We start from the raw sequence: 8282 nt of genomic DNA, 5'->3' as shown, positions 1-8282 counted from the left end.
AGAGAGGGACAGCGAGGGTGTCCCAGTTGTGCCGGTCAGCTTGGTGAAGAGAAAGAAGCTTTTTAAGAGTAGAGGGGGGGAGAAAAAAGAAGCCACTCTGCCCTCCCCCCTCCCCTCCCCAAAGGCAGTCTCTCGGGAGCACTTTTCCCTTCTGTCCAGACTTGCAAACTTTTTCCTCACTCAAGTCCTACAGATCTACTTTCCTCCCTCTCTTCCCCCCTGCACCGCCCCCCTCCCCACCAGCACTGGGGAATTTGAGTATCACTCCGCCACAGCTTCAGCCTGCACCAGCAACCTGCGAGGGAGTGAGACTCAGTTATTTGGGGGAGGGAAATTTCCAAGCTAAGTTGATTGAGCACCGGGAGTCCAACTGGGAAGCTTTTCTATTCGTTCATTTGCACCTTCCCTTGATACTCTTCTTCCCTGCTCAGTCCCACTCTCATTGGTGTGAGCATCAAAGCCAATTATAAATAGACCTGAGCTGGGACTATTTTTTTTAGCGGATGGATCTCAGACTCCGTGTTTTGTTTTTATTTTTTTTTAATTGTTAATCATTAGAACCAAATTTTGGTCGCTGCTTCGTGGGCTGTTGGGGTTTTTTGACTGCCAACTCTTCGCAGGTCAGAGTTTCTACATATAAGCAGAACATGTGAAATTTTTGGAAATATATAAAATTTAATATGGTTACAAATGTAGTAAAAATTGAACATATGTATGTGTGTGAATATTCCTATTACATATATATTAGATTTGGGAGCATTCAGTGTGTATTAGTAATTATAGTATGGTTGGACGCTATTATAGTACAGTTATCTTTTTACTTAGCTACATTAAATATATTTAATGTTTACCTTCTATATTGAGCTAACACAAAACACATTGATTCTCATTGCAGCTGTGTTGCAGAAGTATTAAGAGCAGGACATTAAATAACTTTACTGCGGTCTCCATAGAACTACACAAACACCTAACTGGCAATATTTATGTGGAGTTGGCAGTTCAATGATGTCTTCCAAATAGACTTGAATGCTACTTTGACAATTCTGATATGCAGATTATTTAAAGTATCAAAAGGCCCAGAAAATATATAGATTCTTAGAACATCTTTCAGGAATTTGTTGAAGAATTTTCAGAATGTTTCTGTTATCTTAGCCGCTAGGATTGATTACTTTTATATCTTCAAAGGTTTGGGATTTATTGGGGGGTGCAGCTCATCCTTAGGTTCTACTGACCTTAGAGTAGATTTTACAACTCTAGAAATCCACTCCTCTCCTTAAATGCTTAGTGTACAATTATTTATGAGTGTTGTCTGCATTCGGGCTTGGTGTACAGGGCCACTTTGGGGTCCATCTGTCTATGTAGGAGTCTCATGCCCAAGTTTATGTGTAACTTAACAGAAGTTTATGGAAGTGTATGATGCATAGTTGCTTTGGTTTTAGTATATAGGTCTCTAGGGGTCCGTCTGTAAAGCTATGGAGATATTTAAGACTGTAGTGTGTAAAGGTGCCTGAATGTGAGAAAGACAACCGGCAGCCCAAGGTAGGGGGGATGATTGACGGTAGGCAGCCCCGCCCCTTTCCCCTCCATTCCTTCCTTTCCTGGTGCATGGAACTATCTCCTGAGTGCTAGCAGGCACCGCTGAGCTTGTTTCCCTTTGGAGCATTTCTCATCTAAAAACTGAGATAAGCTTCTTCCGAACTGGGCCATTTGGGACCCTCCCCTGTCCTGAGTAAGGAAGCTGCCGCCAAGCATCAGCGGAGCCCGATGAGCCGGGACGGCGGAGCAGTTTAGCAGTCTCCCGGGACTCAGCTCCGGAGGAGCCGCAAGCATGCACCCTGGGTGAGCTGTTGCTGCCCTTAGTTCCCCTCCTTTCCGACTTCGGGCTACTTTGCCAGGCCACAACTATACTTGTACTTCTGTCACTGCAGAGAAAGAGGGAGCAGGCATCCAAAGGAGTTGGTCGGGGGCTACAGGGAGACTCAAGACCCCGGAGCCTGGAGAGCCATAATACTCACCCTCCCTCTGGTTTCAGGTTTTGGCTGTTCCTGGTGACGCTGTGCCTGACCGAGGAACTGGCAGGAGCGGTGAGTCTTCTCCGGACCCTTTTCCCTCCTCCTCCTTTGATCTCCCCATCCCCAACTCTTGTGTTTGTGTTAGGGTTTTACCAAGAATTGCACCTTCAAATGGAGTTCACACCACTTTCCTTTCCAATGGGAGTTAATGGGGTTCTTGGAGAGGACCCTGTCAAGCTAATGACTTTGGGACCCATGCATCTTCTTGTCTCAAAACTTCTTAATGCGCTGGGAAAATAAAAGCAGAAGACACTTAGAGACACACATTTGTGAGCCTATCTCTTCCTGGACAACTTAAGATAACTGGCATCTACTGCCTTCCTCTGTATTGATCTCCAAGGCAAAAGAAATGTAATTTTCTCTGATCTACAAGAACATGAATTAGCACACAAGTTTGAGGGTGGGCAGAGAGCACCAAGACTTGAAAATGTAGCGAATGTTATGGGAATTAAAGTATTTCAGGGTCCTTTGACAGTACCAGATGACATCTGGGTTCTTTAACTACCTGAATTGAATTGATACCATTAGATGATGTTCAATTTCTGCCTGATATTTCCTTTTACTGCTCTTCTGTGTCATCAGAAAGCTAAAAGCTAAAGTGGCTTGGAAAAAAGTTTTCTAAAAGTTAACATTTCTTAAACTATTTACATAATATCCATCGAAACAGCTAGGGACTGCAGGCAAGGGAATTTCTGTAAACACCTGGTCAAGAAAAGTTTAATGGGTCCCAGAAAGCAGAGAAACTTCCAATGGGATTACTAGAATAGTTTCACAAACGTGGAGTGACTTGAATAATGAGAGATATTGCAGCTTTCCCGTCCCACTTAGCTACTTATGCTGGTGAAAATAAAGAAATAAAGTTATAGTTAACCATTGAGTTCAACTATGAAATTGTTCGACTACTAAGTCCTATTTCACTGCTGAATTAAAAAAAAAAAAAAGCTCTTAATAATAGCCAAAGTCATCCATGATATAGATTACAGATGAATATATTTTCCAAATATTTATCGTGGGTTTCAATCATTTTAATTTATTGACTCTGCTTTTAATATTTGAAATATTGGGACCAGCAGTTAGTGTAATGGCTATGTCACTGGACTCCCACGTAGTCGACCGCGGTTCGCATCCCGGACCCGGTGGCTTAAAACTCACGCCGGGCGCATGTGCGTGCGTGCCCAAGATCCCGAGAGAGAAGAATAGAGAAGGGATTGCAGCGTGACCATCCCCTCTGGGGGGTGATTTCTCGCTTTCTGTCTCTATGTCTCTCTCTGTTTGGCGAGCACATGCACCCAAAAGCAAAAACCTCTCCAAAAAGAATATTTGAAATATTTTAAAATATATTGTATAGAACCATATTTAATTCAACCTAATAACATCAGATAATACATTTATGAAAAACAGATTACTTTATCCTGGTCTATGATGTCTTTAAGAATAAAGTGAAATGCTTTCTCTTATGAAGAGAGGATGATAGCAGAAAATTTGAATTCTAATATCTTGTGACCCCTTAACTCAGAACATCAGCTCTTATGTAAGGAAAATTCTAGACTTTGTAAGCAGAAATATTGATCTAATGCTCTGTGCGCTTTTCTGTCTGATTCTTCCAGTGTACAAGTTTAGTTATGTGGTAACTTGAGATTCAATACTACATTTATTGAAAATTGCCAGGTTTTGATTAATTAACAATTTGTCCAGGAATCTTGCCAGTTTAAAAATATCATGCTTAGGCAGAATACCCTCTCTAGCAAAACTTTTATTTTCAGACTCTGGCTGATCTTATACAGTATACTATTGGGAAAAGCACTACAGTTCATTCCAAATAACTGAAGACTTCCCCCAACACTGCATCCAATCACTGGATATCATTTAAACCCGTTGGAGGATGATGATTTGAATCGATGGAAGGACTGAAGTGAGTCTCCAAAATCAAGCACTATTTTGGTGTATGGGTTTTAGATTCTGTCTCAGTGTTTTACAATATCACCTGCTATGTCAGTATAACTAACCCTGGTAAGATTAAAATAAACTTTAAGATGCACTGAAAATAATTTTTGTCTTATTTAAGTCCAGAGCTGTTTCTTTAAACAATTGTTCACTTCTGCACAATATTGTTGATGTTGTAAAGCTATGTTATTTGTTATGCTGTTTTCACTGTATTCTCATCTACATTGGTACTCATCTTCTATTTTCAAGTCTAACTTGTCTTCTGGTTTTTTAGTGTATTTTTATCTTTCAGGTGTTTTTAGATATTTGAATTATCTGTACCTTGTTTGATTAATACAAAGGATCTTCAAAAATTCACAGAAAATGGGTATTATGAAAAAACTATGCATGGATTTCAAAATAATTTACACTAAAATAAGCTCTTTTTTTAATCCCATTTTGTCATGGACTTTTTGAAGTCCCCTTCTATTGTTGAAAACAGCTATTATAAATAGACTAACAAGACTATGTTGTGCTTCACTATGAAGTCTTTTTATTGTGAGAATTAAGTGGCCAGTAATGTAATAGCAGTAAACATGTAAAGATAAGGTCATATAGGTGCTTTTGAACTCTTTCTGTTTCAAAATTTATAAAGCATTTCTATATAAAAGAATAAAAACTAAATTTTAAAATCCAAGATTAAAGTATGAACTTTCATCAAATTTATTTTAAAGGAGTGATGGTCTTCATTCAGGTGAACTATTTGCACAACTATCTGAACGAGACAGAGCCTTGGATTTCAAAATAACTGTAATGGTCTCTGATTATTAAGCATGTAACTACCCAAGGGACTATGTTAAACTAATCACAGCATACAAAGATTTATTTAAGCATGGTTCCAAATTCCCTAGAAGTTTGCTTTCTCAGACAATAGTGGTCATTATGTTCCTTAAAAACAGGATGCTATTAATAATTATTGTCTGAATTTACTTACATTGTGTTAGAGAACACCTAGAAATAGCCAAATCTCACCATTGGCCTGTGTGTCTAAGAGATAAAATATATCCCAAAGTAGTCAAAGTCTTTATGTTTTCTTCCCACTTTTCCCGTATCTAAGTGTACTTTGTTGAATGGCTCTAATACAGTTGAGTATTACTTAAAGTCAAAAGCCTAGTGGGAGACTTATTTGGGTGGGGAGGAGAGTAAGAAGAGAAACCATATCTATTGTTCTTTCTGCAATAAGCATAGGTTAAAAGGCCTTTAGCCACATTCAATTCAAGGTCTGATTAGAATACCAACTTGTTTATTTAATGTTGCAAGTTGCCCAGGTTGACCCCTTCCACTATGATTTTCACAGTGATTGTAGCAGTCTTATAGTTGTAAGGGAGTTCAGAGTTAAAGAAAATCCCTTCCTAGTCTAAAGATTGTTAAGAATATTTGCCTTATTTGAGGTTATGTGTCTATGAATTGTTAAAGTAGTCTTCTGCTTTATCTGTTAGCAAATATGCCATATCAGCTAGCTATGAATAATCACAATATGTAACGTGTGTGTGTGTGTCAACATGAACTATATCGGGATGACTGAGGATGCTGATACAGATATATGAGTACACAATCAAGTGAATCATCAAATGACTATGTAGCTAGATAACATATGGATGATAATATATTTACATTATTGATAGGTTAAATACAAGTACATTTTTATTTTTAGAGAAATATTTTTGCTACAGGGCATGTGTACTCACCAAAGAGACAGAGAGGCAGAAAACGAGAAATCACCCCCCCAGGGGGGATGGCTATATCATAATCCCTTCTCCTCTTAGAATTTTGGGCACACAAGCACACACACCCAGGTGTGTCTCCAGGTCAGGGACTTGAACCATAGTTGACCATGTGGAAGTCCAACACCTTTTCCACCATGCCACTGACTGCCCCCAAATACATTTCTTAAAGAAAATAGAGAGGCAAAGCATTAATGGGACAAACAAATGTGGTATTATCTGTTGAAGATATTTTATAGTGTTATCAACTTGACTAGGGAAAAATGTTCACATAGTGAAATATTCACTTTATAAGCTAAAAAAGGTAATTGTATAAAAAAAGAAATAAAAAAAGAAAAAAAGAATGATTTTTATTTAATTTTATTCATCATTACTGTTTTTTTTTATTTGACCAGAAAGAGAGAGAGAGAGGGAGAGAGAGAGTGAGAGAGAGATGGAAAGCGAGAAAGCAAGTCACCAGGTCCAGGACTCAAACTGTGGTTAGCCATGTGGGAATCCAGAACACTAACCACTGCCACCTGCCAGCGCCATCGCTAAATACATTTCAAAATAGGAAAAGAGAGCATAATAGAAGTTATTTAATATGTTAAAAAAGATGTGTTACCATATCACAAGTTTTTTTGTGTATGTTTTCATTTTTATATTTCAATATAATTCGTCTCTCTTGTAATGCTATATAATTTATTATATACGTTTATATGTATTATTCTAAAAAAGTATCCATAGTCCTCACTAAACTACCAAAGTAATTCACGGCATTAAAAAATAATCCTAAGGAACCAGTACATGACATGGTGGTTAAGGTGCTGGACTTCCACATGGCTGACTATGGTTCGAGTCATGGACCTGGTGGCTTGAAAATCATGCCAAGTGCATGTGCGTGTGTGCCCCAAATCCTGAGGAGAATGGAGGAGAAAGGATTGTGGTGTGGCCATCTCCCAGCGAGTAATTTCTCACTTTCCCTTTCTCTGTCAGACACACATGCCCTACAGCAAACAAAAACAAAAAACAAAAAACAAAAAAACAAAAAAGAAGAACTCTACCCTCTACCCAGCCTGTGGTATGGTGGTTATGGTGGCTGGATCTCACATCATGACTGACTGTATGATTCAAGTCTTGGATCAAGTGGCTTGAGAAACACACTGGGTTTGTGTGTGTGTGTGTGTGTGTGTGTGTGTGTTTGTGTGCCAAAATCCCAAAAGGATAGAGAAACGGAGAAGGAATTGTGGTGTTACCATCCCCCTTTGGGGAGTGGGTGCTTTGTCACCTTCCCCCTTTCTCTCTCTGTCTCTCTCTACAAGTACACAAGTCCTCTAAAAAGAAAAAAAGAAAAGAAAAGAAAAGAAAAAGAATCCCCAGCTGACCCAGCTGGGATGGCTGGAAACCATACAGAAGATTAGATTTTGGTTCATGAGTCAATTTGTATACTCCAGGTGCAAGTGTGTGCCTGTGATCCTGACTGTGAGAAAGGCTTGGGAAGGTGGTCCTAGCATGGTCTTGGTGGTCCTGTTGAGGGTGCTTTTTCTCTCTCTTTCTCTCTCTCAATACACTAAAAAAAAATCCCCATATTTTTTAAGCTGGTTTTTTTTTATTTCCAGCACCCTTAACCACCATGCCACCTGCCAGCCCCTATGCAGTTAGTTTTTACAATAAACTGTCAATTTCTAAGGCTTGTTCAGGTATGAGGGGATTTATGTTGTTGACTATGAGTGCCAACAACCTTAAATTTTAGGCATAGTATACAGTCTACAGTAAATGTGCTTACATATTCTACAAACTCATAGTGAATCCAGATCACAGAAACAAAATATGCTTTGCAGGCTGGTCCATAGTATACTGGTTAAGCGCTGTGCATTGGGAACTACAACCCACATGGCTGACTGAAGTTCAAGCCCCAGCCCTCAATGGCTTGAAAATGTGCTGAGTGTATGTGCCTACATACCCCAAATCCTGACAGGATGGAGAACTGGAGAAAAAAGGATTGCAGTGTGATCACACACTACTGGGTATGCTTTCCCTCTTTTCTCTGGAGTGAGCACATACCCTCTGAAAATAAAAAAAAAATACACGATTGCTCTAATTACTTCATTAACAGAAGAATGAAACTGATTGACCTCAATTATTAATTTGTACTGGTTTTTGCTTGCTTAAGTATAAAGATAAGTCAGGGCCAGCAGGTGGCATGGTGGTTAAGTGCACTGGACTCCCACATGGCCTACTGCTGTACAAGTGCCAGACCTGGCAGCTTGCTTTTCACTTTCACTCTCTCTCTCTTTCACTTTATCCCTCTCTGGTCAAATTAAAATAAATAAATGAAATGAAGCTAAATAAAATAATTATAAAAATAAAGAGTATAAAGATAAGTTTATAATTTCACTGCCATACTTGGAATATAGGTTTCTCTTTTGCTGAATAGATAACAGGACATACACACATAAAAAGAAAATATTGTGGGGCTGGCAGGTGGCTTGGTGGTTAGGTGTTGGATTCCCACATGGCCAGG

The 8282-nt window shown here is 39.1% G+C and overlaps 1 long non-coding RNA gene across 1 annotated transcript in view; it reads left to right on the top strand.

Moving 5' to 3' along the window:
• The first annotated feature begins 1615 nt into the window (after positions 1 to 1615).
• The window catches only part of LOC114006781 (uncharacterized), a 162324-nt gene continuing 155657 nt past the window's right edge, over positions 1616 to 8282 (top strand). Inside the window, exons 1-2 of the long non-coding RNA XR_003548462.1 lie at positions 1616 to 1839; positions 2033 to 2084. This is a non-coding gene — a long non-coding RNA (uncharacterized LOC114006781). The remainder of the gene's footprint in view (positions 1840 to 2032; positions 2085 to 8282) is intronic.

The sequence above is a fragment of the Tupaia chinensis genome, unplaced genomic scaffold (genome assembly GCF_000334495.1).
Source record: "Tupaia chinensis unplaced genomic scaffold, TupChi_1.0 Scaffold000082_1, whole genome shotgun sequence".
Lineage (NCBI taxonomy): Eukaryota > Metazoa > Chordata > Mammalia > Scandentia > Tupaiidae > Tupaia > Tupaia belangeri.
The sequence above is the reverse complement of the archived record's forward strand: the minus strand, read 5'-3'. Positions and strand labels throughout refer to the sequence as shown.